At 44.8% G+C, this 17,654-nt stretch overlaps 2 pseudogenes; both read right to left on the bottom strand.

Moving 5' to 3' along the window:
• Positions 1 to 1,379: 1,379 nt before the first annotated feature.
• LOC138919694 (butyrophilin subfamily 2 member A2-like) lies at positions 1,380 to 3,657 on the bottom strand (annotated as a pseudogene).
• On the bottom strand, positions 1,380 to 15,223 carry LOC138919693 (butyrophilin subfamily 2 member A2-like; annotated as a pseudogene).
• Positions 15,224 to 17,654: the final 2,431 nt, after the last annotated feature.

Genomic DNA, 17,654 nt, shown 5'->3' with positions numbered 1-17,654 from the left:
AATACATGTACAAGCTGTGAAATACAAATGATGCAAGTTTAATGATTACACACAGGAGTTAAATGTTCTTATACTAGCATTTAAAACTAACATTGCACATTATAAAGATGAATGGTTAAATTCATGGTAATAATTATAAATGCCAACATTCCTTTACTTAGAACATTAATAACTAGGTAATAAAAGCCACTATGACAAGTCCAGAGGAACAGAGAGATAGACTACAGAAAAAAGAGAAAAGTTTTATATTTCAGTACTTTAAAACTACTTGTTCCTGCTTTTTGATCAGGGGCCCTCACGTTGTCATTGTGCACAGAACTCTGCAAACTATGCAGCCAGCCACAGATAGAAATGGCAGCTACTAGAAGTAGGGTAGAGAGAATGAGTTATCTGGCATGATCCCAAGGTCTTGATTGGTGACTAAGGACATCAGTGCCACATAATTCCACCACCAAAGGAAGTAGAATTTAAATAGTTTTCTCCTAGTCTCCCACCATCCACCCAGAAACTCAAGCAAAAACCTAAAAGTCATTCTTGCTTAGATCCTCCTCTCACCCCCAGCATCTAATCCAATAGCAAGTCCTGTCTCCAAATAAATCTTGAATCTATTACATTCTGCAACTCCATGGTAACCACCACGGTCCAAAACTGCACCATCATCTCTTGCATAGACAATTGCAATTGTTTCCTACTTAGTCTCACTCCTCCACACTTGCTCCTGCCCCAGGGACCCACCACATGACAGACACAACATGTACCCACCGTGCAACAGACACACAGTTTCAGTTTCAATTTCTAATGCCATAAATATTGAGAGATATAAGCCAAATAAGAAAAAGCATGTTGAGGTCCTCAATAATTTTTAACTTTCTAAGACCAGAAGCTGGAAGCTGCTGCTTTCCCCACTGAACTTAAACCTTATGACTTATTTGGTCCAGTATTCACCTGCTCAGCTGGGACCTGAAACTTTAGGCCATACTCAATAACTGAGTCCTGACTCTTTGTTTATTTCAGGGACACCTAAGCCAGGCAAGATCCAGAAGTGTCCTCCTCCTTCATCCTTCCTCATCCCAGTTCTAGGCCTGGGGAGCATCACTTTGTGGTCTGGAAATCTTAGAGGTAAGTTGGAAATGGACCATCAGCTCCTGGGAGCCCTTAGCTGTAATGGTGGGGCTTAACCACGCCCACAACTTTGGCCCCCTCCAACCTCTCTGGTCTGCTTTCTCTGTTTCTGACCTCCATCTGTGGTATCACCCTCCCCTCTTACATCCTAGTCCATGCTGTTGCCCTGACCAGGAGTTTACACTGTCAGATGTCAACTCGAGGATCAGGCTGAATACACCCCACTGATGTTAAAATAACAGGTTTTTTGCCTGGCACTTTCTCACAGTTTCTTCTTGGTTAGGAACCATGCCGCAGTACAAATTTCCTGAGATTAGGCCTTGACCCATGGTTACAAGCAAATGTGTTACTAAAGCAACAGCCTAACAAGAGAGTAAGGTGGCTGGGGCCTGAAAAGGGTGTTTAGGGGGCCTCTGAGGAGGATCTCTTATGTGATCAGAGGGAAGAAGGGCCCATTTTCCTCCAAAAGTTGCTGTGCTGGGATAATGGAGGTGGCCAGGTCTTCTCTACTTGGCTCTGAGATGGGGGAATTGGTAGTGGTGGCTGCAGTAGTCCCTGCCCTGTGTAGGATCAAGATGCCCATGATCTCCTGGGCCTCTGCAAAACCTGGGCAAAGGAAGAGAGGGTTGTCATCAGACCACAGCCTGAAGAAGGGTCTCAGGGACCCAGGGAAGTGCGAACGGGGACATGAGTAGCTGTGCAATCTCTCCCTCATGTTACAAAAGGAGACATCTTGTGTTTCATAGTCAAGGAATACACCAACTTGGTGAAGGCTCTCTGCCAGAAGGGAGAAACTTCTGAGGAGAGGACAGGGCCTAGTACTTGTTTCCAATCATCTCCAGGGTCCAGAGTCATTCTGAGGAACCAGTAGGGCCTCCCCTCTCCTCTCAACACTGTCTCTACAAACACCCACAACCCAAGCTCTCTTGTTTCAACCTCCACCTCCCAGTAATGTCTCCCTGAGGAGAAGTTCTCCAGGCCCAGGACACAAGGCCTACACTCGAATCTCTCTGGTTTTTCAGGCACACTCTGCCTGGAGGGGCCCCATCTCACACTTTTCTGGTCCTCTAACAGGAAGAGCTCAGGATGAGCGGTATCTGGGTCCAGGACCACATCAGCTGTAGAGGAAGACTCAAGTGTAGGGCTGGGGTCTCAGGAGATTGTGTGATTCATGGTCCCCATACAGGTCCCAGAAAGCTGGTGGGAGATGGCCCATGTGGCAGCCTTTTCCATGAAGGCCCCTTGATCCCAGGTCCCAGGCAGCTCACAGACAGAATTACTGAGGCTGGACTTCTATCTCTTGAGTGGCAGGAGCTTTGCCTCAGGAAGAGGATAATTGAGTCTCTTGGAAATGTAGAAAGTTTAGCAAATGTGGGGGAATAATGGCTCCCACTTTCTCTCAACATTCTCAGATCTACTCCCTTTTCTATTCAAGACATATGATCTCCAGGACTCTCTTGAGTTAGAAACTATCCCACTTGGCTTAAACTAGCAAAGAGGCCCTATCCCTCTCCCTATGAAGCAATTAAGGCCAATGTCTCCCTACACAGCTTTCTGGGTGGTAAAGGGCCCTTCATTTGTCCTCTAGGTTCCACTAGTTTAACCAGATGACAACTGATTTAAATGACTAACGAGGGCACCCTTCAAAGGATAAAAAAAGGAGGATAATGTCCCCAAAAGTCAAACTGCAGACTGAGAGGCGTGTATGGAAAAAGGTAGGGGGGACTATTTCCATCCAGTTTTGCTGTAACAACATGGGTCTGAGTCTGCAGCTGTGACCTCTCTGGATACAGGAAATGCTTCAGCGTGCTTGGTGCCAGGAGTGGAGCAAGCACCTGTGGCTGCGGGAGCCCTGGGGAGGAGACTCTCCCATCTGCAGTTATTATGAGTTACTCAGCCTACGTTTCCATTGTGTTAAAATGACTTTCTCCTTTCCCCAACTTGATCTGTCCACTGTGACAATTTAGAAATTCCAAAGAGGAAGGAGTAAAGTTCCCAGTGCCATGGTATCTAGTATGGTCTGGATTCTTTGGTGCTTTAGAGCAGAAGGTGACAAACCACAAACTGCAAAGTGCTCATCAAGACCAGGTAAGTGGATTTCCTGCTCTCCCACTTGCCCACCTCCCCTCCCCTCATAGGCTGCACACAGAGCATCAGTGTTCTCTTGGAGCAGGAGGCATCTCTGGCACCTGACTGTGCACCCATGAGACAGGCTTGAGGAAGCTTATTGCCTTTCCCACATGTGGCTCCTCAATTGTGCAGTCTATACCCTCTCCCAAGTCACAAATGGCTAATACAGCATCGTCTTATTTCAAATTAATCCAGGATCCACAGAGCAAACTACAGCAATGTAACCTTTCGGCTAGTCTCCTACATATGGTGGACCTCTGTAGTGAAGGATTAAATTATTCTAAAACAGAATATTTGGTGGGAACTTAGCCCTAGAGGTGGTTGAGATTTGTGAGAATTCCCTGTCAGAAGAGCTGGGATCCAGCATTGGTTGGGATACTGACAGTGACCAGACCCCAGCCCCATGTTGTCCCACAGCCAGCTTCAGGCCCCCTCGTTCATTCCCTCTAATGCGCCCTGTTGGCTGGCTAGTGTGGAGGAAGCTCAGGAACTGAGGGAATGTCAGAGGTGTTCACCAGCATGCAAGAGGGTTCTTCTCCATCCTGCAATGGGACAGACAGAGAGGTGAGATTCATGAGATGATGGCTATCCAAGCAGAAGACAAATTGTGCCTTTGACAAAAAAATGCCAAAGTTATGCAATTCCTCTTGAAGTCGCTCTGACAAAATAAACAGAAACAAATGAAGGGCCTTCATACAAGAACTAAGAGAATTTGACGTTGTATCAAAACATGAAGGACAGGCCCTTCCTGTGAAAACACCATCCCCTCCCTCTGCCTATGGAATTGTCAAGATGCCAGAAATGAAATATGATGAGGTGGCTAAAGATTATCAGAACTGATTGAAGTTTGCTCTAGTTCAACAACATAGTGCTTCATGTACCAGGTGAATGGATGCAACACTTGCAAAATGGAAACAAGAGAGCTCAGAGGGATTAATTACTAGGACATGAGAATTCCAAGCCCTTGCTGCTGCCTCTATTCATTTCCTCTCTCTGTTTCCCAGGCCTCTAGCTGTCAGAGCTGTGTCCCTTTTGTGACTGTGAACTGTCCTCCTACTTTTTTCCCTTTTATGTAACGTTCTTTCTCTTTCTCACATGTTTTTTCCCCAGTTCCTCATGCACAATTTCTTTCTCTTCATTTTCACCCTCTTTTCCTGAGAGGGTCTCTTTTTTCCAGGGAGCTTCTTGATAGGGAAGATGCTCCCAATGATGAGGAGGAGCAGAGTAAGCACGACGACAGCCAGGGCCACCACCCAGGGAGATGTGCTGGGAATAAAGGATTCTGAAAAGGTAGACAGAAAAGTCCCATTTAGTGAGAAAAAGGAGACATGGGATGAGAGCTCCCCTCAGGATTCATATCTAAAGAGCTCCCCCAGGTCCTTGCTCTGTTGGCTTCTCTCTCAGAAACCCCAGATACAGAAAGGGTCACCCTACACCAATTCCAAGGGCTGGAGGCCCAGGAGACAAAAAGCAGAAATACCTGGAGTTTCTGTGAGATGGACCAGGGTGAATAAAAGATAACCAGCCATGCTGTATCACTACAGCCATCACCCTGGGACAAGCCACCATCCCTTCTTGCCTGCAATACTGCAATGTTCTCCTCCTGCTTCTACCCACACCCTCTGCAGTCTATCCTCAGCACAGCAGCCTAAGTAAGACCATGCTACCTCTTTGCTGAAAACCTGCTGCATCGCCTATCTCACTCAGACTGAAAACCTTAGTAAATTTTTGGCCTACATTGCCCCATATGATCTGGACATATTGCCTCTCTGAATTCATGTCCTTCAACTCTCCCTGCACTCAATCCTTTACAGCCACACCTGTCTCTGGGGGTTCCTTGAAACTGCCAGACATACTCCTGCCTCAGGCCCTTTGCACATGCTATTCCTGCTACCTGCCTTGCTCAGTCCTCAAATGCATGGCTGTATGGCTCATTCCTTATTTTCCCAACTGCCATCTTTCCATGAAGCTGTCCCTGACCATCCTATTTCTAATTCCACTTCCCCATGGCCCTAGCACTCCCTGTCCCCTCCCCAATTAATTTTGTTTTTTTTTTTAAAGATTTTATTTTTTTCCTTTTTCTCCCCAAAGCCCCCCGGTACATAGTTGTGTATTCTTCGTTGTGGGTTCTTCTAGTTGTGGCATGTGGGACGCTGCCTCAGCGTGGTCTGATGCGCAGTGCCATGTCCGCGCCCAGGATTCGAACTAACGAAACACTGGGCCGCCTGCAGCGGAGCGCGCGAACTTAACCACTCGGCCATGGGGCCAGCCCCCCCAATTAATTTTTTTGCAGTGCTCATCATCATCTGATATAATCTGCAATTTAACGATTTCACTTCTTGTTTTAATTACTTCATTTATTGCTCTCTGCTACTCTGGAATGTGAGCCCCATAAGGGCAGGGATCTTCAAATATTTCGCTCAGTGATTTATCTTCGGTTTCTAGAACAGTGCCTTGAACATATGTGATGCTTGTGAAGTATTTGTTGAATGAATTTATGAATGTCTGTAGATAGAGAATTTCCCTGCTCTGTCCCTTGGGAAATCCCCTGGGCAGGGAGGGAGGGCTTCAGCAGACAGCACCTCTGGGTGTAGATAGACACCCACCCATATCACTCTCCATGATTTATAATTGTTCTAAATGTTTAAAAATTGCTGCAGGATAAGGACCACAACAGGGAAAAATGATCAGATTTACCCTCAGAGAAGAGGCTCATACTCATGTGTTTTGAGACTATTTTATTTTCCTCTTGTGACAAGGGAAGAGGCCTCCACTCAGCTGCATCTTCCAGCCATTCGGGGCCCAGACCCTTCCACTCCACGTCCCTACCTCCCCATCCCCACTCCAGCCTCCAATCTGTCTGCTGAGCATCTGCCTCCACACAATGAGCCTCCAAAGGGCAGGGAACTAACCTGGAATGGAAATCACGGTTTCCTTTTCCTGGACAAGCAGGGTGTTGTTGGTGGAGCAGGACACGTTCCTCACGGAGTGGTCCCTGTTGATCACAGGTGTGGTGACCATGAAGAGGCTGTCTTCATCCACAGAGCAAGCCTCCTCCAGGGTGGGCATAATCTCATCACAGGAGTCCCTCCAAAGGCTCGTGGTTCTGGGTACCGCCTTACAGATGTGCACTCTAGCCGGATGCCTCCATCCTCATGGGCTTTCATTTCAATGAGGGGCTTAGAGCCCAGGCCAGAGGAGAGAGACCAGGGCTCAGATAAAAAGGCAATGGTGTCTTAGCCAGAATGCCTTGGAAGATCAGCTCTTCATGGTGAGAGCCAAGGGAAGGGGAGAGAGAGCAAGGGTCCAGCATCCAGAGAAATTGATTATGCATATTCCATGCATTCCTGCAGTACTCCTACTGTGAAGGGAGGAAGAAAGGAAGGAAGGAAAGAAAGGAAGGACAGAGGAAAGGAGGAAGAAGATAGGAAGGAGGAAAGGAAGGGAGAAGGGAGGGAAGAAAACCTTGACATTGGAGAACACCAGGAGACCAATATGCCAAAGAAATGGTGAGATCTCTAAGGAGAAAGGATTACAATGCACTTTTCTTTGTGCTGCACCTACAGACTCATCACAGCACCAAGCATCTACCTCCTAATAAATGTTAGTTGATTGATTCATTCAGCTAGAGGTTTTAACATTCTCACTTCCATGTGAGTGTGTCCACTTTGACCTAAAACGAGTGAGTTGAGCATTTCACTTTCAGCCCTGGGAGGACTTCTCAGTAGCCTTGGCTTCCTGAAGGTTAATATGATAAAGACAGAAACCTGCCAGGGTGGCAGATATTTAAGGAACTTTGAACCTCAAGACTGTCCCTTCTTTTCTGACTTAGGGCTTCACATCACCACAGCTATCAGATAATCATAAGAAGCTGTTGGTTTTTAGAAGAATGGATCGAGCTCATGTGCAAAGCCAAACCTTATCTCAATTCAGAGATGTTTACCTCCCAGGGGCTCAGTCAGTTACATGATTCCCTTAAAGTCCCTTGACAACATCCACCTATTAGAAAGATTTGGATGTCCCTGAGATCCTCAAGATAGCAATATCAGCTCCTCAATGTAGCAGAACATCATCAAAAATCCTAAGAATCCAGAGTCTTCCTCGCTTATTCCATCTATAAAAGAATCTTCAATAACAGAGAATACCGGGTGTGATAGAGCCTCAAATCCCTGGTCTTGGAGAATTCTGCCCCTTTAGCTATGCGTCCAGGGATCATCCAAAGTCTTTTAAGCAATTCCTTTGGTAACCTATCCAACAAACTATACCAAGGACAAAATTAAAGCAATCACTTAATTCTTAGTGCTTTCTACTCAGCTTGATTTTTGCCAAGATTAAAAAAAAGCATATTGTATATTGAAAGTCTGACACAGAAACTTAGAAGTGGAGAAGACTCAAAATAATGAGGCAGTTGGAAAGAAATTTCACAAAACATTTCATGGGGTTCAACAAAAGCAAGCCTGAGACGATAGACTTAAGGAGAAAACCAGCCAGCCTGGGAGCCAAACAAAAAGCAATAAACAAACAGAAAATTCTACAACAACTGAATTCAGAGTGGGGCAGGCCAGGCCAGGGTCATGTTCACAGGAAAAGAGCAGAGGGTTCCTGCCACACACACACCCACACTGTCAGCTGTGCAGTGTTGCTGTGAACAGAGTCAGAACATCAGGTTGAGAAACACTCCTTTCACGACACTTTGTATTAATCAGATACAAGGTTGCCCTTCTGAGTAACAAAGATGATATCTAAAATCAGCTATGATCTGAGGCCCCCTGAGAAGGTCACATTGTCCCCAACCCTCACTTCCACTGGTCTGATGGACTGAAATACCATTGATTTCTGTGTGTCTTCAAGGCTTCTCCAGTCCTCAAACATTTCTTTTAAAGTGTAATACACTGACTCTGGGAGGGAGGTCAGACCTTAAAGCCATTGTTAACAAACTCCTAGAAATCCCTGTTTAAATGCCACTTCTATTCTCAAGCCTTGCCAAATTCCTCCTGACTGAATTCTCACTCTTTTTCTCCATGGAGCCAACAGGCTTAGTACTTAATCATGCTTTCATGAAATCGTCTACTTTCTCATGAGTCATTCTCATGACAATTATTATTTTGGGAAAGGGAAAAAAGCAAAACTAGTGTTTATCAAGAAATGAGATGTCCACATGTTGTAGTTTTCTGAGCAGTCCTTGTTTATTCCAGTTGTCCTGTGCAGTTATTGACAGTGCCTTCCCTCACTCTCCAAAGTGTGCAGTTTGGATGATCAAGTACATGGTTCCCCATCAAGAAGCTACATGCCAGGCACTGTGCTGGGTGGGATTTCATGTTGGATACTCTCAGTCAGCCCCAGAGGGGCACGGCTCACTCTCTCAATTCATTCTGGTTTGGCTCAGTTGCCATCTTTTCAGTGAAGCTTTCCAGAACATTCTGTTTATAGTTACATTACCTCCATGCCCCAGGACTCTCAACCTCTCTCTGCTTTCTTTTGTCTACAGGACTCATCACCATCTGATATAAATACAGTTCAGTTAATTACTTCATTTATTGCTCTCTGCACTCTCTAGAAAGAGAGCCCCAGGAGGGCAGGGATCTTCACAGATTTTGTTCTCTGATTTATCCTCGGTTTCTAGAACAGTGACATGAACACAGGAGATGCTTTTTAAATATTTGTGAACTGAATTTATGAATGTCTGTGATGAGAGGGAGCCCAAGGATAAAGTTTTCCTGCTCTGAAATTTTGATTCCCGTAATTTGTTTCTTTTGCTCATTAATTTCATACCTATCTATTACGTACTTACCAGGGGCCAAGCATTTTGCTACATGCTGGAGGTACAGTGGTGAATGACAGCTGGTGTGAGTCAGAGGCTGACCGGTTCTGGTGGGATTTGGACTATGAAGCTTTAAAAGAATGTCCAGTAACAAAAGCCTGAAAGGGTGCTCCTTAGAGCTGTCCACCAACATTCTCAGTTCCCCCGGGCACACAGTTAGGACTCCCCTTTCCTGTACCATGAGGCCCAACCATGTTACTGGCTTTGGTCAATAAAATGTGAATATAAATAACATGAGCCCCTCACAGGCAGGAGCCTTAGGAGCCAGTGAGTGATCTGTGGGCTCTTTCCCTCTGTGAGGGTGAACAGCACAGTTCTACATCCCTGAGGGAGGTCTGTGTGAAGCAGAGACCACCATACTCATGAGGGACATGTTTCATGTGTTAGAAATAGACCTTTGTTATGTTAACCTACTCAGATTTGAGGGCTGCTTATACAGAGCAAAACCTAGCCTATCCTGACTAACGCACAAATCAAAGATCATTAAGAACATGGACTGATCCTAGGCTCATTGGGAAAGGTTAAATAAACAGACCTCAGGAGTAGACAGAGATAGCTCAGGCATGATGACCACTTACAGCTCACGGAGCAGATTCATATTTTCATTCAATCAATATCCGTGGAGCAACTATTAAGCTCCAGGTTCTGTTCTAAAGATGTGGATACAGCAGAAGCAAAAGAGAAAAGAATCCTTGAAGGTGACATTCTCATAGAAGAGAAATTATAATATGGTCAAATAAATAAAATGCATCCTATGTAAGGAGGTTATAGGTACTGAGGAGAAAAGCAAGGAAGGGAGCAAAAAGGGTCAAGGATGGTGTTTGATCCTCATAGTCATGGAAAACCACTGACTAGAAAGAAGAAATGAATTGACATCGTATGTGAAAAACATCTCTTTGGACTTGATGAAAAATTTAAGATGCATCATATACTACTGGTGAGTGTGTATATTGGTACAAAGTCTTTGGAAAGCAAATTTGTAGTATCTATTAAGGATGAAAATAAATATTTCTCATTACACAGAACTTCCACTTCTAGGAACATGTTTCAGTTGGGAGTCTTGAGAAGCGGCAGATTATGGACTCAATTTTATCCCCAAAATTCCTATGTTGAAGCGCTATCCTCTTGTATTGCAGAAGGTGACTGTATTTGGAGATAGGGCCTTTAAGGAGGTAAAGTTAACATGAGGCTGCTCAGATGGCCCCTAATGCAATCTGACTGGTGTCCTTATAAGAAGAGGAGATTAGGACACACAGAGTGACACCAGGAATGTGTGCACACAAAGGAAATTCTATATGAAGACACAGAGGGAGGACCATGTGAGGACACAGCTAGACGGTGGTATCTTCAAGCTTGGAGAAAGGCCTCAGGGGAAATGAAACCTGCTGACAGCTTGATCTTGGGAATTCCAGCCTCCAGCAAGTGAGAAAATAAATTTCTCTTGTTTAAGCCACCCAGTGTGTGGTGTTTTATTATGACAGCCCTAGCACACTAACACAGGTCAGGAATAGTCAATATTCTATGTGTCGATATGAGTAGTGGTTACATGGATTATACTTCACAACAATTCAGTAATCTGTACATTGATCTTTTATGACATTCTCTGTATGTGCATTGTATTTCACAATAAAAATGTCTACTTCTAAAACGCATTGCTGAGGAAGACCCTCAGAGATCCCTAAGAATTAAGGATAAGAATAATCTGTAGGCATCCAACATTCTCCCTGTTCAAGGCTACTGCTGAGTTCTGTGTGCTTCTCAAGAGGTGATGCCCACAGCCTAGCAGGGCAAACCCACTCATTAGGCCCTTGGGCAGGAGGAAGCCACCCTCCCTGTGTAAAGGGGACTCTAGGCAAATATCTGCTGCTCTGCCAAGGGCCTCAGTTTAGGAGAGAAAGTTTCCCCAAGAGTCACACAGTGAAAAAGCATGCGGTATTCATGGACTGTGACATTATGGATGATCAGTGCCACGCTCCCCTTGCTGATCTCTTCTTTCACAAAGGTTGTTCTTCCTTGGTTCTCCTGCATCTGCTTCTCTGTTCTCTCTTGTCCACAATTATACACAAGAACCAGCGGGGAGAAATGAGACAGGAACCACCGCACCTCCATGTACTCACCACTTTTCTCAGGTGACAGGCGGCAGTGTAACATGCTGTTTCCTCCTACAATGGCCAGGATTGGATCAGCTGACTTCACAACAGTAAACTGGTCTGTTCAACAAAGGCGTAGAATTAGACAGGGGCACCAGGCATCACATAGCTAAGGCAGGAAAGGAAGTGCATATTCTAGGGCACAAACAGATTCTTTCTCTATTTCTAGTATATTCTTTCAGACACATTCTTTCTAACACCACATGGGCTTCCTGGGCTGAGGATTCTGGGGGCCAGTAGCTGTGGCTGGTCAGCAGCAATAGATACCTAGTAGGAGTATCTATTGAGGCTGCCAATGCTTCCTGAACAAAATACTGAGAAGCAGACACTGAGCACCCCCTACTGACCCCTGTGCTCACAGAGGTTTCCTTCCATTCCCCAGTCTAGCTCAGTGCCTGGAATGCGGTATAAACTTGAGCTGTCCAATATGGTAGCCACTAGCTGGTGCCGATGGAAATGGGCTGTAAATGGAAATACGCACACACAATTTTGAAAACTTAGAAAACAAAATATTAAATATCCGATTGTTAATATTTTACATTCACTAAAAATTAAATGACAATATTTTGATTATTTGGGGTTAAAGAAAATATATTATTAAAATTGATTTCAGCAGTTTCTCTCTTACTTTTTTAAATGTAGCTACGGAAAAATTTAAAATTGTGTATGCAGCTGGCCTTTGTGACTCTCATTGCGTTTCCATAGGACTGTGCTGGTACAAATTCAATGAGCATGTGTAGAAGGAAAGGATGTATGAACACAACTGCAGCACTTCTTCAGACTGCCATGTTTTCAGACTGAAGTGCTGATTTTCCTTTCTGAGAAGCTGAGAGGAGATAGTGGCATCGATCCTACCTGAGGCCAGTGCAAACAAGCTGAGGCATTGGAAGAAGAGAAGGGCATCTGGCAGGGAGAAATGCAGGGAAGCAGCTGACTCCATAAGCACCAAAGATGAGTCACCCAGGAGGGACAGGGACCAGAGACCTAGGGGCACAGACATGGAGAAATCAGCCAAGGAGACTTGGCACCACGGTTCCGATCTAGGTCAAACTTTCCTTTAACCCCTGTTGGTATCATCAGAGCCCCAACTTCTGTCTTGGGCAGCCTCATTCCTCTCCAGGTTCAGTTGTCTCCCAGTAGATTGATTCTTTAAACATTCCATGGAATAAGCCAACAATGCAAGGATCAGGGAGGCAGGTTTCCACCTTCCTCCACTTACTTCTCCGACCAGAGTTGAGTTTCTTCAGTTGTCACTCCATGTTCTTTCATACTCTCCCTCCTTTCCCTTCCTCCTCCCCGAAAATCAGGCTGTTGGACCTGAGGTAAAGCTCATCATGGAAAGTCTCCCCACCAGGAAGCTTCCCCTCTCCCAGGGACCCCACTTTTCCTTTTCCCCATATCAGATTTTCATCCTCCACTTACCGCCCCATCCAGACCTCAGCTGTATCTCTTCCCCTCCCTTTCCTACCTTCTGGAATTAACTTCTGAGGTTTCTTTTCTGCTCTGTGGCTCAAATGGTGATTTTCAGTTTATCCCTCTTCTATTCTCTCTAACCTGCTCATGGACAGTCACATCCAGAGAACAATCTGTGTGTAAATTTTCTTAGCCTTCTGTCACTCACAGTGTACAGGGCTGTGAGACACAGGACCTGGTCCACTCTGTAACCACAAAGTCCCAAGATTTCCAGTGAATGGTTTAGAGCCCAGGATTGGCCTGCTGTGGGTTTGCCAGCCAATGGCATCCCTGAACCTTCTTTCTCAGTAGTTACCAGGTAGAATAGACAGAAATATTTACGATTTAAAATTGCACAGCTGAGAATAGCCTTTTGAGATGATCTGGGCTTTTTATTTCCTTTTTCTGTTTTTAGAAGACAGATACTTTTCATTTCTTTTTGCAAAACTTGAGATTCCCTGCAGATTCTGGTCTTGCTGCTAACTAAGAGGAGAGGCCTCTTTACGTGTAGAAGTGTGTGTGGAGTAGCGGATGGGATTGGGGGCTGGGAAGGTGATGAGGTAAATGTAAACAACCCTTTTTCCAAAGCCAGGGGAAATTTGTCAAGTTGTTCTGCTTGTGGTGGGCAGTGAACAGATCAGGGGGAACACAGGAATGTGCTGGAGAGGTAAAGAATGAAGCAAGACAGGAGCTGCAGTAGTAAACTGTAGACCTTGTCATTTAGTCAAAAGTTATTGAGAGAGAGACACTGAGGACACTGAGAGGAAAAATCCCTTTCTCTCAGGGAGGTGGCATTCTAGTGGGGACAGGAAGAGGGCAGCCAAGAAGGACTTTCTATTTGGACTTCGTCTGTCAGCAGATGGACTAGTTGAATTCAACACCCCCTTACACTCACACAATTCTCCGCTCCCTTGCTCCACAGGCCCAGACCCTAATCAGGCCATTGTATGTATTTCACCTAGAATAATCTTCCTGAGACACATTTCTTTACATTTCCTTCAAGGACCTAAATACTTCCCCTGGAGGCCTCTAATTCCTTTCTGATTAAATTCAAAACAGTGCAATTAACACATTAGCCATGGTTCCACCGTTTCCTCCCAGGACTGAGTTGCTCTTGGGAAGGGACAGAAGAGAGGGCTGTGAGAGTATAAGAGCCTGGCCTGCCTACAGCCTCCATCTAAAGAAAATAAGGTCCAGGAGTTTGGGGGAAGTTTGTGCCAGAAGTACCCAGGGAAGCCAGGCCTCAACCCCTGTGGTAGCTGATCTGAGCCAGAGGGAAACGTATGTGTTCTGAGCATGAGGAGGACCCATTGCACATGAGGTAGCTCAGTGGGAAACCATGTCCAACCTGGCCATGCCACTTCAGATCATGACAACTTGAACCAATCTTTCTCTGTCCTGAGAGGAATCAACCTAGAGGATGTGTTCCTTCCTTTGAGTCACCTCCTGCTGTGGATTCCTTCTAGGTGAGGCCAAGATATCTTGACATAAAAAAGACATTCTTACTCTGTCCAGTTCAAATTGTAAATTACTGACTCATGGGATCAATGAGCAGAGGAAAATGATTACGTTAAGTTTCAAATTTTCAGGGCTGCAGCCAAAGTAAGCATTTACCTTGTTACAAGAGAACAAATTTCTCAGAATACACAGCATGAAAAGAACTAGATCCCCAAAGTCAGTGAAACAAAGGAAGGGAAAGTTGTCTAAACTTTCTCCATCTTGAACCCTCCTCTCTGCATGTCCGCTTCAGTCTAATCTCTCTGTAGATCAACTTCCTGTTGCTTCTCTAGACCACACTGTGGATGGAAAATGCCTTCCCACAGCTCCCATGCATACCTGCTACTAATGAGGTATAACTGGCTACATATCACTGAGCCATTCGATCAAAATATGCAAGGTCTTCCCTCTGGCCTAGACTGTGTCAGATGTCCATCCCAGATCCAGTCTATGTCAAGGAGCAGGGGAGCCATGTTACACGGACATTATTGAAAGACAAGAAGTCTCTACTGCCAAATGATTTGGTGTGGAAGGAGGGAAGACAGGTCTTCACAAGCATTCCAGATATTCTCAGAGGCAGAGACTCTAAACAAATACTGTTGATATCCAATCCTTATTGTATCTCAAGTAGACAGTTTCTTGAAAGGTAACAATTTCCTAGGTGCCTGCCTTTCTTCTTCTCCACATGAGAACTCTCAGATTCACTTTCACTAAGATTCATGGGAATCTACAATCATGGATGCCCTTAGTCTATATAGAGACCTACACCAACAATGATGCTTGCTCCTTTGCATACACACAGACTGTTCTGGAGGTTCAGGAGAGTTAATACCCGGAGGGGAAACCTTAAACCAATGGAGGATGGGAGTTGTAGCTGAATGGCTCAGGCACTCATCCTTGCCAGGAGGATTTTGAAGTATAGCCCAAAATTTTACATAGTTTCTCAAAATGTCTTGGATGGAAGCTAGACCAGTTGCCCACATGATAACCAACTAATTGACATACCTTCTATGCTGAGAATATCCAGATCAGATGCCCATCCCAGATCCATGGCTTTTCTCCTTTTATTTATTTCTGAACTTTGATTTCCTGGGATCAATTCCCACATAGACTACTGAACCCAAGCCTTTGACTCAGAGTCAGGGTTTGGGCAGCCTAAACTAAGAGATGTGATTAGGTAGAAATTTCTCCACACATTGTATCCAACAGTGAGAATTATCTCTTCTGGAGAAGTACATCTGACACAGATAATTGAGTGTAGCAAGTGAATAGAGGGCTAGAGATAAAACTTCCAAAAGATTTCACTTTCACTAAGATTCACAGGAATCTCCAATCATGGACGCCCTTAGTCTACACAGGGACCTACAGGATGGAGGCCTCCACTTCCTTCAGTATGAGTGAGGCTGTGACTATGATAAGTGTAGGAGGCTAAATAGTCCACACCATCATCTCTGCAGCCTGTGAATATGATACATTACATGGCAAAAGGAACCTGACAGATGGAATTAGGGTTTTGGACCTTAAAGTACGGAGATTATCCTGGATTAACAGGAAAATCATCCTGGATGATCTGGGTGGACTCAATACAATCACATGAGCTTTTAAGAGTGGAAGAAGGCAAAAGTGTCAAAGAGATTCAATGGAAGAAGAACCAGGAGAGATTCAAAGATTGAGAGGGGCTGAGGCTGCCATTACTGCTTTGAAGGTAGAGGAAAAGGGCTATAGCTGAGTAATGTGGCAGCTTCTAGAAGCTGGGAATAGCCCTCAGCTGACAGCCAGCAAGGAATGGCAGCCTCAGTCTTACAACTGCAGGAAACTGAATTCTGCCAACAGTCTGAATGAGCAAGTAAACAGATTCTTCCTTAGGGGCCTCCAGAAGGAATACATTCTGCAGACACCTTGATTCCAGCTCAGAAGATGCCAAATTCACCTTCTGACTTACAGAAATGTGACTTAATTAATTTAAGTTGTGTAAACTCCCAAAATTTCTGGTAATTTATTATGGCAGCAATAGAAAAATAATACAATATGGATTTTGCGAAAATTTTGCAATGAAGTAAACTGTGAACCTGTGGTAAATAAACTGTTGGGGCTTAAAATCTAGAAAAAGCTCAGTTTATAAGTCTGAAGATTGATAACAAATTCATTTAATAAATGTAACTTGACACCACATGCCTGATGGAGGAGATACAGTAGTGAATAATAGTAGTGATGATAATGAAGAGTAGCTTCTCCTCAGTATTCATCAGTTGATGGGAGCATCCTTCAACATCATTGAATGATCAGGGATGGAAATATCCCTTTCCTGGAGATGGATTCTACAAAGTGATAAAAATATCACTAAAGTTCATTTAGCTTTCTTCCTCCCAAATTCTTATTCCACAGACCATCTTTAGCTGCTAAGTTAGGCTTCCTAGAACCTTCAAAGTAGGAGTGATGCAGGGTCAATGAGCTGAGGAGTCGAAAGAAAGATTTCCTGGACTCTCAAGGTCTGGCAGTAGTGCTCTTTTATTTAGAGAATAGTGTGGAATAGCATGGGGACAGGACCCACGGGCAGGAGGAGCTGCTGCTACCACTGCTGCTGCTGCAGACATGGGTGGAGAGTAAAGCTAAATTTAAGGCATAGGTATGTGAGTTATCTCTTTACAAGACAAAGGAAAGAATATGTAAAAAGAGTTGTTAAAATGGTGTCAGCGACAGTAGGGTCTGGTTATTGGGTGGTCCTATAACTTTTAGATAAGAATCAAACCGGATTAAGTAAATGGCAGAAGCCACGACTTAAATGTTATCTTCAGCTAGAGACAAAGGAGGATGTTGGGGGCGGGGGGGGGGGGGGGGGGGGGGGGGAGGGGGGGGGGCAGTTACACAGTTACATGAGGTTGCCAGACAGTAAACAGCTTAAGTTCTTGCCTTTGGCATTGATTAAGAGTTTCTAGAGATAAGGTCATCCCCCTTCTTCCTGGCACAGAGAGGGAGGCATTTTTACAGATGGAGGTTTCCCTTACAAATGTAAATGTTTCCCAACAAAGGGCAAGCAAACTCCACTCCTCAGAGTTGTTTTTATTAAAAGTAACCAGCCCCCTTCTCACCTGCAGTTTTAAAAGTAACCAGCCTAAAATAATCTTCATCAGGAGGATTGGTTCTGGCTCCATGATCATGCATTGCATTGACAGAATAGGTACACATGCGCCCATTATTAGTTAAGAGTTTGGCCTCTAGTCCCCTCACATCCTGTATGATGTAGTTCCTGTAAATTCATTCCCTGGATGGCGTCACCCTGCAGTCAATCCAATGAAGTCCTGGACCTATGGCTCTGACAATCGACTTTGAGGGAACCAAGTGGAATGTGGCCTCCATAGTCACCTACAGTGATCCTCACCCTGAAGTGCCCTGGGAAGAGAACCTCAGGGCTGCACATGGTCCCTTCCCCTGGGGTAATGGGGTAGGAAAAGAAGAACAGGCTTGGGGGTGGGAGTGGGACA

This window comes from Equus caballus, chromosome 20 (assembly GCF_041296265.1).
Source record: "Equus caballus isolate H_3958 breed thoroughbred chromosome 20, TB-T2T, whole genome shotgun sequence".
Classification (NCBI taxonomy): Eukaryota; Metazoa; Chordata; class Mammalia; order Perissodactyla; family Equidae; genus Equus; species Equus caballus.
Note: the sequence above shows the minus strand (reverse complement) of the source record. Positions and strands in the feature narration are given on the sequence as shown.